Consider the following 13927-nt stretch of genomic DNA (forward strand, 5'->3'; position numbering starts at 1 on the left):
CTGGGAAAAGTCTAGACTCTCCTAATCACAACCAGTCATACTGCGTAGACTCACTGCCAGAGAGCCGTCACACCCAAAACACACACATACATGCAGTGGGTCAGGACACCAACACACACACTCTTACTTAAACTCCTTGAGTTATTGACAGAGAGAAGGAGACAGAAAGAAAGAGAGAGAGAGAGAGAGAGAGAGAGAGAGAGACAGAGAGAGAGAGAGAGAGAGAGAGAGAGAGAGAGAGAGAGAGAGAGAGAGAGAGAGAAGAAAAAAAAGTCACTAATCGAAACTAAAATACTATAAGACTATATGAGCGGCGCTCAACCCGCAGAGACCAAGATACACCCACTTTAGACAGAGTAGGAATGAATGTTCATTATGTGAACTTATATGAAGGAATAAAATATCAGAGAGAAACACACATACAAACACACCCAGTGCCTGACAGACACACTAGCCATGTCTGGGCCACAATAAAAAACATGATCTCACGTCAGATCCTCCTGTGTAAGAGGAACATCTACTCCCTAAGGCAATACTTCTGTCCTCTCTCTCACACACACACACACACAATAATATACATAAACACAGTCACACACTCACATACTCTCAAAATACTAGACACACACAAACACTCAAGAGACACACCAACGCACCCTCTCAAAGACACACTCACAATACAGTGCAACTGAAAGTGCAGCAAGTGGAAAACAGGCCTTGTTGGTATGGCCTTATCACCCCCCTTCTCTCTGCATCTCTTAGCCCCCCCCCCCCCCCCCCCGCCCCCCACAGCCCTCAAGCAACCAAAGGCCAGGCTCTCTCCAGGGTCTCATTGCTTTGGTATGCATTGGTGGTGCATTGGTCCTGTCGGCAGTGAGTGTATGTGTGTGCATGTATGTGTGTGCATGTGCGTGTATAGATGAGCATGTGTGTGTGCGTGTGTGTGTTTCCATATTGCTGTACATGAGCTGGAAATGAATGGTGTGATTCAACATTTTCCACAGTTTCAAAGACACAGACATGCCACTCTCTCTCTCACACACACACCCAACGCCAAGTTTCTGTGTTCCACATCTGTCTCGTGTTCCCCTGACACACTCCACATCTAGCATCAGGCTTCTCAATCACACACACATTCACACAACCACAAAAGCATGTCGCACACAAACACACACACAGATTCCCTGACTCTACCAAGGGTAATATGTCAAACTGCTGTACCAGCAAAGCTATTAGCTACGTGCTCCAAGTCAAGCCTTTGAAGTTCCCAATCTCTCAACTCCTCTGGGATTGGCTGCAATCCTGTCTGCGTCAGCACCCTCTTAGCCAATCCTCTGACCAGATACCGGCCTTCATCACCCCCTCAAAGTCATTCAGGACAAACTAGTCACATAATCTTCCGAGAAATAGAATGGGTTTATGGAAGTTAGGCTTGCCATTCCTTTCACTGTCTCACTGTCTCTCTTTTTCTCTGTCTCTGTTATGCTATCGTTTCTCTCCCTCTCTCTCTCCCTGTCTTTGGTCTATCCACACCAACAGCTCTTTCTCACAGCTTTGAGGCTTGAGATTTATGCTTAAAGCATCAGACATTCTGATTAAGTATAAGAGAGAGAGAGAGAGAGAGAGAGTGAGAGAGAGAGAGAGAGAGAGAGAGAGAGAGAGAGAGAGAGAGAGAGAGAGAGAGAGAAGGATGAGAAAAGAGATGAGAGCTTTATTTAAGGTTGATTGACAGACGTGTTGTCAGTGAGCACATTCAGCAACACCAAGAACAAACACACACACACCCTGCAGCATCACACGCATGAAATGTGCATCCTGTCTAACTGGGAAGTCCTGAGTGAAATTTTACTTAATCAAAAAAGGGAAAGTCAATTAATGACAGGGCTGTATTGAGGGCTAGTGTGTGTATGCTTCAGTATCAAAAAATATTGCACTGTGAGTATGGTAAAGTGTGTGATAGATCCATGTTAGATAGATTGATAGATAGATAGACAGATAGATACTTTATTAATCCCATGGGTAAATTCAGGTGTGTGTGTGTGTTGCAGCGCGTGGGAGCATGTTCTAGCGTGTGTGCTTGTGGTATGGAGTGCGTGAGTGCTTTACAGAGTATTTGAGCATGGTATAGAGTGTATGTGAGCGTGCGGCACAGGGTGTGTTTGTCCCGTTGTGCGTGTGTGTGTGAGGTATCTAGATGCTAACATCCTAGAGATAGAGCCTATATATATAAACTGTGTGATGTCCCTGCTGTGTTAGCAATGCCTGCATTCTCCTGAGACACGCTGGAGCTAGGATAGATAGGAGACACATGCACGCACGCAAGGAAGCACATACACATACACATCCCTACAAACACACACACACACACTGTGACGCTGATGACAGACGATGCCAGGTTGATGAAGAGGGAGATTAAGTGAAAAGAGGCGAAAAAGGGAAGATGGGGAGGATGGATGATGAGCGGGGGAGAGGGGAGGGGAGGAGGGGGAAGGAGGGGAGAAGGGGGAGGGAGGGGAGAATTGGGAGGAAGGAAGAAGGGGGAGGAGAGAAGGGGGAGGAGAGCTACACAGCTCTCTGGGGTGAGTGTCTTGGCTCTAGTCCACATCGAAACTTTGGTCAGTGTGTCTGTGTATATTCAAATGTCTACTCAAGTGTAAATGTGTTTGGGTTTGTGTAAGGCAGATTTCCTTTGTGTGTTGTTTGTTATTTGTCTTGGCTTGAGACATCTTGAAGTTTGTTTATCAACCACAATAAAAGGCCAGAAGACCTGATGAGCAGAACTTTGGTTCCCATGAGCCACTAGACCAGGGTCAAGGTCAGAGGTCAACATCCTCCACTGACCCTCCCCTGCGTTCCTTTTTCTCTTAAGTCTCTCTACTTTCACCCTGCTCTCCTCTCCTGTCTCCCTCTACTCTCACTTTACCCTCCTTTCCTCTGCTGTGTCTCTTACCCTCCCCTCCTCTCCTGTGTCTCTGTACTAAGAGGGAGGAAAGATAAACAGCCAGGTGCAGCTTCTCTGTGACATTGTCCTAGGTTCTTCAGGTACATAGCAGGAGACTCACGTCACATCAAACTAGTCACCCAGGGCACACACACACAGTCAATCATACACACACACACACACACACACATGACAAATGGATGGACAGTTCCGATGAAAGAAGACCTGACTGTGATGCTTCTGTTGGATCTAGGACAGGCTTGCCTGGGGGGGGTCTCACCGGAGAGCCAGGATAATGGAGACAGCCGACAGGAGAGGGGAGGAGAGAGGGGAGGGGGGGTAGACAGGAGAGGAGAGGAGGGACAGGGGGTAGACAGGAGAGGACAGGAGAGAGGGGACGGGAGGGAGGGTGAGTGGCTGGGGGCTACACAGGAATGACGGGATCCAGCAGAGGTCTAACCTGTGCCTTACCTTCCTCAACTGAGATGTACTGAGCTCTGCTTCTCTGCTCAAAGATGCTCCTGCAGAGGGAGGGAGGGAGGGAGGGCGGGCGGGCGGGAAAGTGAGTGAAAGAGAGAAAGAGCGTGTGAGTGAGAGGAAATGAGTGAGAGAGGTAGACATCTGTCTCGTGAGAGTGAGTGAGGGGGAGAAACAGAGGGAGAGCAAGAGAGAGAGAGGGGGGGGGTGTTCCCTCCAGATTCACTCTGACCAGCAGTTAGATCATCTCTCCATCTCTCCCACTCTCTCTCTTTGTGAATCGAGCTGCTATCATAAGTGTAGCCATGGAAACTGCCTAAACTGAACCTGAGCCTCCATAGGAAGAGTATTTGTATGAAGCAACGTTTGTCCTGCAAACAGACACACATTCAGTCCTTCACGTACACACACACAGTCCTACACATAATCAGGTCCAAAGATTTACACAATTTACCATTTTGGCTCTGTACACCACCATGCAATGATGTGCTCTAAGTGCAGACTTTCAGCTTTAATTTGAGGGTATTTACATCCAAATCAGGTGAACGGTATACAAATTACAAACACATTTTTTATGTGCCCCCCCTTTTAAGGAACCAAAACTAATTGGACAAACTAACAATCAAATCAAATTGTCACTTTTAATACTTAAAACATGAATACAGTCAATGACAGCCTGAGGTCTGGAACCCATAGACATGACCAGTCCTGGGTGTCGTCCCTAGTGATGCTCTGCCAGGCCTCTACTGCAACTGTCTTCACTTCCTGCTTGTTCTTGGGGAATTTTCCCTTCGGTCTTGTCTTCAGCAAGTGAAATGCATGCTCAATTAGATTCAGGTCAGGTGATTAACTTGGCCATGGCAGAACATTCCACTTCTTTGCCTTAAACTCTTTGGTTGCTTTCACAGTATGCTTGGTCATTGATGGTCATTTTCCATCTGCTTTTGTCAGCAGTCACATCAATAAATACATGGGAACCAGTTCCATTGGCAGCCATACATGCCCATGCCATAACCCTACCTCCACCATGCTTCACTGATGAGGTGGTATGCTTTGGATCATGAGCAGTTCCTTCCCTTCTCCATACTCTTCTTTTCCCATCATTCTGGTACAAGTGGATCTTGGTCTCATCTGTCCATAGGATGTTGTTCCACAACTGTACAGGCTCTTTTTTTTGGCAGAGTCTAATCTGGTCTTCCTGTTTTTGAGGCTCACCAATGGTTTACATCTTGTAGTGAACCCTCTGTATTTACGCCGGTGAAGTCTTCTCTTGATTGTTGACTTTGACCCAGATACGCCTACCTCCTGGAGAGTGTTCTTGATCTGGCCAACTGTTGTGAAAGGGTTTTTCTGTCATCCACCACAGTTGTTTTCCGTGGTCTTCCGGGTCTTTTGGTGTCGCTGAGGTCACCAGTGCGTTCTTTTGTTTTGATCATTTGATCTGGCCACACCTAATGTTGATGCTATCTCTCTGATGGGTTTGTTTTCGATTTTTTCAGCCTAATGATGGCTTGCCTCACTGATAGTGACAGCTCTTTGGACTTCATATTGAGAGTTGACAGCAACAGATTCCAAACACAAATACCACACTTGAAATTAACTGTAGACCTTTTATCTGCTCCTTGTAAATGAAATAACGAGGGAATAACACACACCTTGCCATGGAACAGCTGAGCAGCCAATTGTCCAATTACTTTTGGTCCCTTAAAAAAGGGGGGGGGGCCCATATAACATTTGTTGTAATTCCTAAACCGTTCACCTGATTTGGATCAAATCTGGTGATTTTGTTTGTCCTGCACACACACACACACGAACAGTTCTACACACACACATATACAGTCCTACACACACACACACACATACACCAACCTGCAGAAACACACAAACAGATTTGACACAAATGAGATTCAGATGTGGATGTTTAACAGGCTTCTGGTTTAGGGAAGAATGTCCTTCATGCAAGCAGCCCTTTTAGCATTGTACTCATGCATGTTGCACAACACACACCAGAGAGTTGAGGTTGCACACTCTAGCCGTGACTGTGGTGTGTGGGGATCTGGTCAAGACCCAGACCTCTACAGTCTCCCGCCAGCCAGTCTGACCACCTCAACTCCTGCCTGTGTGTGTGTGTGTGTGCACGCGTGTGTGTGTGGGGGGGGGGGGGGGTGCACGTGTGTGTGAGTGTATGCATGTGTGTTTGTGTATGTGGGAGACCGCGTGTGTGTGTGTGTGTATGTGTGTGCGTGCGTGTGTGAACATGTGTGTTAAAACAATGTTATGATTCTCAAGGACTGTGTTTACTGACCAAAATAAAGAGAATTTTCCCTTTTCCACTCCCAAATAATCTCTCTCCCTCGCTTCTCTCTATCGCTCCTTCTCTCTCTCCTCCCCTCTTCCCCTCTCGCTCCCTCTCATTCCATCGCTACCTCTCTTTCTCCCTCTCTCTCCTTTATCTCCCCGCCTCCTTCCCCCCCTCCCTCCCCCTCCTCATACATACAGCACCCCAAGGGTCTAATCAGATTTATGACCGCTGCTTACCCTCTCTCTGGGGGGAGGGGGGGACTAGCAGGATAGTTCCCACTGGAGGGGGGGGGGGGGAGAAGGAGAGGAAGAGAGTAACAAGGAGTGAAGCCAAAATTATTGGGGAGGACAAGAGAGAGAGAGAGTAAGGAGGAGACATGGGAGGCCGAGATGGAAGAGAGAGGTGGAATGCAAGTCGTTTTTTCCTGCAGGAGTACCTGTCCTCCCATCTCCCCGGTCCCCCCCTCTCCCTCCCCCCTACTCTCCCCCTCCCTGCTCACTCTCCTAGCTCTCTCCCTCCCTCCTTCCCCATATGCTAACCTACTTAGCCTGGCTAGCTCGGCTGACCATGCTGGCAAATAATAAAAACAAAGTGGTCACACACCCTCTCTTTACATTTCTCTCCATCTCTCTCTCACCATCTCCCTCACTCTCTTTCGCTCCATCTCATTCTCTCTCCCACCCTTCTTCCATCTCTCTTGAACTCTCTTTTCCTCCCTCTCAGTCTCCTAAAGATCTCCATGATATCAGACCACTGTTGAATCTCCCTCAGTAGATTCCACAGCTCTACTGTACTCACCCTCTGCTCTACTCCTCCAGCACGGCCATGGAGAAGGCAGAGCAGAAGAAAAGAGCTACAATAAAAACATTTTAGACTGCCAACTTTGTCCCCATTCATGAGCCTGTGCCAGCAGGAACCACACAAGGGTCTGTTCTCTCTGTCTGTCTGTCTGTCTCTCTCAGTCTATACCTCTCTGTCTCTCTCTGTCTCCCTCTGTCTCTCTGTCTGTCTCAGTCTCTCTCAGTCTGTCTCTTTCTGTCTCTCTCTCTGTTTCCCTCTGTCTCTCTCTGTCTCTCTCTGTCTCTGTCTGTCTCTGTCTTTCTCTGTCTGTCTCTGTCTGTCTCTCTCTGTCTCTCTCTATCTCTGTCTCTCTCTGTCTCTGTCTCTCCCTGTCTCTTTCTCTCTCTCATTTTCTTTATTCTCTTCCTTTTCCTCTACCTTCTTTCTTTCTCACATCCTTGGCAAGTCCCTTGTCACTGGAGGAATGCCTGGTACTGAGTGTGGTGTGTGTGAGAGTGTGCACATGTGTGTGTGTGAGTGTGTATGAGTGTATGTGTGTATGTGTACATGCCTGGACAAAGAAATCCAGTGTGGCCAACAGGACACAATCAACCACTCAACGGATAGCTATTAACTCATAGCGCACACACACGGACACATTCCAGAATTTGCAGTGACATTCAGAAGTCCGGCCAATCACGGCTCTGTCACAGTTACAATGAGGCTAGTCAATGAGCTGTAGCTAAAGATCCTGGGATACCTTACTCTTTATCGTGACTTCAGTAATCCGTCCTTTTCCCCCTCTCTCTCTCTCTCTCTCTCTCTCTCTCTCTCTCTCTCTCTCTCTCTCTCTCTCTCTCTCTCTCTCTCTCTCTCTCTCTCTCTCTGTCTCTCTCTCTCACACCAATCCCCCCTTCCCCCACTCCTTTCTGTCACTTTCACACCTCCCCTTCCCCTCTCACTCTTTCCCAGCAGTAAATCGTAACAGTCTGGGAGCAATCCCCTCCTCATCTCCTTCTCTTCTCCTTTGTCTCCTTCTTTCTTCATTTCCTTACAAACTGTTCTGACTAGACACCGCGGAGCAGTCACAGAGGCAGCCAAACCCCCAGATATGAGGAAGCACTGTCAGACTGTTGGGACCCAGCCCAGCCCTTAGGTCTGAGGAAGCCTTGTTAGACTGTTGAGACCCAGCCCAGCCCTTAGGTCTGAGGAAGCCTTGTTAGACGGTTGAGACCCAGCCCAGCTCAGCCCTTAGCTCCAACGCTCCTCTTCACTTGTCAAGTCTTTCTTTATAGCATGGGTACTATTACTAGTGGCGACCACCCACAGAAGCATACACACACACACAGGTTCGGGAAGTGTAAATAACTGTGATATAATACTAGTTTGAAAGCAGGGTTAGGGGACAATAGTGCCTTCTGTATGTGTGTAAGCGTGCATGAATCCCAATGCGTCCCCAACACAGCTACACAGACATGCTGCTACATGTACGTTTATAGACCCGACTGAGAGTGAGGGAGAAACACAATTATAATTCTTATTAGGCTGCCATTAGTAACCTCTCAGGCGCACACACACACACACACTCACCCAGGATGTCTCAGAGAAGAACTAAACAACTAGAAGGATCTGTCCTGACTTGACCCAAGGGTGTGTGTCCACCAATCTCACCAGCAATCTCACACTGGTACGTCACACACTTCTCTCACACTGGTACGTCACACTCTATTCTCCAACTCCAGATACACACACACAAACACTTCGCTAGTCTCCTAGTGCATCAGGCTCAGTCTCACACCTCATTCAGCACACACACACACCATTCCGGGAGTAGATGTCCTCCCACACCTTCCAGAGAAATGGATCAACTCCAGAAAAACACACACACGCACACTTTCTCACACACATGCACTCGCATCAAATCCCTCCCGGATTCCACCACACACACCCTGATCGGACCAGCAAGCATCTGTGAAAAAGCACACGTCTGAAAGTGGCAGTGTGGATACTCGACAACACACACACACACACAGTGCCCTTACAGCCACTTTGAGACTTGCGCTCACACGTCTGACATCTCACAACGCAGCTCACAAATATTGAAACACACATACGTAGAGACAGCTCTTTGGGAGTGAGAAGGTGATACTTGGGCAGAGAGAGACGGAGAGAGAGAGAGAGAGAGAGAGAGAGAGAGAGAGAGAGAGAGAGAGAGAGAGAGAGAGAGAGAGAGAGAGAGAAAGAGAGTGTGTGTGTGTGTATGTGTGTGTCAGACTGGGACAGGCTAGGTGTGTCTGTCTACATACAGTGCTCAGTCACACCCTGCATGGTGATGGAGTTGATGTAGGTGGGATGTTTGGAGGAGCTCTGCGATCACAGTTACACACATACACACACTCACACACACACACACACACATCAGCACTGCATCTCTTTCCTAGCGTCACTCTGTCCAGCTGAGCTCCAGTTACTGCTAAACAGGATCTCTCCTTCTCTCTCTCTCTCTCTCTCTCTCTCTCTCTCTCTCTCTCTCTCTCTCCTTCTTTCTCTCCTTCTCTCTATGTCTGTCCCTGTGTGTGTCCATGTTCTTTCTGGGAGTCCTTCATTCTGCTTTCCTGCTTCTTTCTCCTTGGTCTAAATTGTCAGATACTCTTAACCAAGTCACCCTGGACAGCAGAAGGCCAAGCAGAAAAATGACTTGATCCAGAAATGGCTTAAGCATATTTATGTGGCTTCACGCACAGACATAAGTGTGGATGAACAATTTAAAAAGACATTTTCAGGTCAATAGAGCTGCAAGCACTGTGAGTAATAGGTATTTTTATGCATAACCAGAGTGTTAAGCAGACAGAAGATCTCGCCCAGTGAGTGTGTGTGTGTGTGTGTGTCAGGTCTATTCAGGGAGAATTCCAAAGGGGAGACCCTGTGACTGACCCCCTCCCATGAGGATCTGACAGGATATCACTACAGAGACACACACACGAAGGGAAGCCAGGGGAACACACACACAGACAAACATGCTCAGACACACATGTACCAACACTGATGCACACACACACACACACACACACATACATACAGGTGCTCAGTCAAACACGAAGCCAGCAATACAGAGAAAATGCTTTTGAGCCTCCATGAAAATGCCTACAATTTCACAATCACAATCACACACAATGCACAAACACGCATACACAACACTATTAAGCTTTTACCATATACATCACAAAGGAGTACCAGATGATATTAAGTGTGTGTGTACGTGCGCCTGTGTGTGTGTGTGTGTGTGTGTGTGTGTGTGTGTGTGTGTGTGTGTGTGTGTGTGTGTGTGTGTGGGTGTGTGTGTGTGGGTGTGGGTGTGGGTGTGGGTGTGTGTGTACGTGCTTGTGTGTTTGCGTCCAGAGAAGGGACCTTGATAAGAATCCTTAAAGATTGTCGTGAAATATCGATTTGGCATGGTGCCAAGAAAAGCATCAAAAGTGATAAGTGACCAGACCCAGTACGACCTTTGTCCGACCCGAACCGTCCCAGCCAGACTGCCCTCGGATCGGCCGCCCAGTGATCTGGCACAATCAGTGCGTCTACAAACAAACTTTACTGTGCAAACCGAGGACAAATCTCGGTTAACCTATTCAGCAGTCGATGCTTTTTCCTCAACTCCTCTTCCACAACAACCAGATTCGCTATTCTAAATGAGCGATCACATAGGCCTATAGGCTACATAAGCGACAAACTTAACACCTTAACAACACAGGCTACTGTTAGTAATTCGTGTAGGTTTGGTTCTGTTTAAACTCATTCAGCGGTCTTACGTCCACGGTGCTCACGCAGTCTTGCGAGCTGCTCAGACGGTAAACAAGGCAAAAGTCTGCTCTGAGCGAAAAAGAAACACATCCATACCTTTACTCTGCGGCCTCAAACTCCGTCACGACCCACTATAAGTGTGTCTATCGCAGCCACCTACGGGGATATACACTCTTTTCGGTACCGGGAGAAGAGTGCTTGAGATTATGTTTCGGTAAGAGAGCGCGTAGGCACCGATTCCGTGCAGCTCGAACGGTGCGGCCAGTGCTGGGGTGACAGCTCGTGGAGAGAATGAGCAGCGCTAGGCGGAGGGGAGCGGGGGAGTTCCCGTGAACAAACCGGGCGGAGTGACGAACACGTTCTGGCTGCAGTGAAGAATAGGCTACTACTAAGGCTCCTCAATTTATCAACGACCGGCAATGGATAAAGAATAATTGTATATTAATAATATTTGGTAACCAACGTTACTATATGTGCTGTTGGCTAAAACACCGCCCTGTATAGAGGTAGTGTACTTTATTCCGTTGAATTGAGAGAATAATGACCCATAATGTATCCGAAGTGAAGACATTATCAATTTCACAGCAGTGTTTCAACGTAAGCCGATAAAAAAAGCAGTGCGTGACTCTACTCTGTGTCTGTTGCTATAGAAACCAGGTAAGGCTCCCCTGACTACCTACAGATCGATGCACAATCAATTCATTAGCTTGTCCATGTGCAATGAGACTTTTAATAGGCTTTCAATGACAGTTTGGATGGCTGATGTAGACAGTTTACTGACATGCCCCTGCTAAACTGCAGTAACCAAACTCGTCTGGACCCAGTTTGGCAAGATCATATTTTGTAGTTTCTGGTGAAAAGGGCCTGAAGGGGGGGGGGGGGGGGTTGTGCAGATGGGGTAAGGTTACCATGCCGATAAGAGTGGCCGGCCAGGACGTGCTGATGGATGATGTACAGTGTGTGTGAATTGTAGCACTCATAACACACACTTACACACACACACACCTCAGATCCCTCTCCTCCTGTTGGAATGTGGCTCCTATAACAACATCAACGATCACAAGGTGAACCACATGACACTGCGTGTTTGTTTATCTATGTAGCCTATATGTGTGTGTGTGTTGACAATATCTTGGTCTTCCCACGTTGGAGTAAAAATAAACTCTAACGCTAAATTAGATGACCCAGTGTAACTGCAGAGAAAAAGGACCTGAGACCACTTTGACTGACTAACAAACACACACAACCACACACACATACAAGCAGACACATACACACAGCTACAACCAAACACACACAACAGACATGACAGACCCCCTTGCACACAAACACTCAAACAGACACAAAAGGCGCTGCCAGTCTGTCACACAGTCCAAAAGCTTCACTGTAGAAAATATTTGTGTTTGAGACCTGAAAACAAATTCTGACGGATAGCAATTTTCTTTACTAAATATCTTTCTGATTAAGTCTACTGTGGCAGCTGGCTTCACGGCATTACCTCAACACCTGCAAGGGCTCAGGTGTCTGTCTGGCGTGTTACACAACATATAAGGTTCTCCTGAACCCCTCTCCTATGTGGCCAGTATGTGGGTCAAACGGCCCCATTGCCAGATTTGTTATTGGCTGTGACCAAGCCCTCTGTCCTCTGCGGCCACACCATTCATCATGTCAGAGAGGCCGACCTGGCAACCGAGCTGGCACATCCAGACAACCCTGCCAAGGTGAGGGAGGACCTCCCGGCAGCAGAGCTGTAATGGGGGGGGGGAGGCTGGTGGAGGGGTTAGGAATGGAGGGATGAGGAGTGGGGTGGGCTTGGTGGAGAGATGAGCAGGGGGTTGAGGCTGGTGGAGTGATGAGGAGGGGGGGTGGGCTTGGTGGAGAGATGAGGAGGGGGGTGGGCTTGGTGGAGAGATGAGGAGGGGGGTGGGCTTGGTGGAGAGATGAGGAGGGGGTTTAGGCTGGTGGAGGGATGAGGAGGGGGGTGGGCTTGGTGGAGAGATGAGAAGGGGGTTGAGGCTGGTGGAGGGATGAGGAGGGGGGTGGGCTTGGTGGAGAGATGAGGAGGGGGGTGGGCTTGGTGGAGAGATGAGGAGGGGGGTGGGCTTGGTGGAGAGATGAGGAGGGGGGTGAGGCTGGTGGAGGGATGAGGAGGGGGGTGAGGCTGGTGGAGGGATGAGGAGGGGGGTGAGGCTGGTGGAAGGGTTAGAAATGGAGGGATGAGGAGGGCTGGGGCTTGGGGGGTAGGGGGGCTTGGGGGGGGGGGGGGTCAGGTCCCAGCTGTGGCTAACACTTACTGACAGAACTGACTATCTCTCAACACCTCAGACAAACACGCACAAACACACAAACATACACATGAGCACACAGATACGCACGCTAAGTCTGTGACTCAAGGCAGCAGCACAAATACAACGTGACACAGGCAAGGACGACGAGGTCACACACACACACATGTATCCACAGGGTATAGTGCTGCAATGCTACAATACCAGCATGCACTGTATGTGTGTGCGTGTGTCAGTGTATGGGTTTCCTCCCTAAAAAAAGATTTTAGAGTGACTGGAACAGTTTTATTAGAGAGAGTGTCATCATAACAGCTTTCTAAACTGTCTTTTCTACACACCTTTCCCAAAGACCCAACTACCTAGCTAACCACTTAACCTCCTACCAAATTACCTACCGAATCTATTTATCTTCCAATCTTTCAATCTACTGTATATATATCCCTATTCTGCTCCCCGTATTACACTGGCCTTGTGAACCATGACAACAGCTGCCTCTCGTCAGTGTCGCTATGTAACAGCTGGGGAGGGGAGACGTGTGAAACCACGTTTTAACAGCCATGGTTACGGGGGGCGGGGTAACAGAACATCAGGATCTCATTTAGCCCAGAGAGGCTCATGGGAGAGAGACAGGCGTTGGCTGGGTATGCTGGGAGGAAGTTAGAGGTCAAGCGCTGAGGGAGGAGAGAGTGTGTGTGTTTGTGCGTGTTTGTGTGCATGCATGTAGGCTGGGTGTGTGTGCATGTGCTGAGGGCATATGCAAGTGTGTGCACCCATGCGTGTGTCTGCAGTATGTGTGTTGCATGTGGTGTATTTGAAGGGGAGAGGGAGACAGAGTGAGTCCATCAACAGTGAAGCACTGTCCCCAAGTGCTTCCAGGTCAGAGGTTAAAGCTTAGGCATGTGGCCCTCCACGCTGACGCCCATTCCAGCCCCTCACCCTCTCTCTGCCAGGCTCTTTTCTTTCTAACCCTCTTTATTTCTCATCCTTTTTTCCTAGCCAGTCCTCTGGCCCTCACTTTAACAGATCAGCCAGATACAAACCATAATAAGTGGGTTTGTAAGACATGTTGCTGTGGTTACAGTGCTACTGGTGTCTAAGCATGGTAGCTATTGGACTCTGAGTTCTAACCTCTTCAGTGAGACAGAGTTGCACACTCACTCACACACACGCACATACACAAACATCTACTCAAACCTCAGACCAGACAACACAAACAAACAAATACAAATAAACACACAGAGAGATACACCAACCAATAGAAAGTGTGTTCCAATGTCCATCTCTCCTCCACCAACTCCACTAATGCAAGTGTGACACCACAGACTGTCAAACAAGTAATTCATG

The 13927-nt window shown here is 48.3% G+C and overlaps 1 protein-coding gene across 1 annotated transcript in view; it reads right to left on the reverse strand.

Annotated features, from left to right (window-relative positions):
- ppp2r3a (protein phosphatase 2, regulatory subunit B'', alpha) overlaps window positions 1-10611 on the reverse strand; it is a 40395-nt gene extending 29784 nt beyond the window's left edge. Inside the window, 1 exon segment of the mRNA XM_047045545.1 lies at window positions 10395-10611. The gene's annotated coding sequence lies outside the window, so the exon portion shown is untranslated.
- Window positions 10612-13927: the final 3316 nt, after the last annotated feature.

This window comes from Hypomesus transpacificus, chromosome 3 (genome assembly GCF_021917145.1).
Source record: "Hypomesus transpacificus isolate Combined female chromosome 3, fHypTra1, whole genome shotgun sequence".
Classification (NCBI taxonomy): Eukaryota; Metazoa; Chordata; class Actinopteri; order Osmeriformes; family Osmeridae; genus Hypomesus; species Hypomesus transpacificus.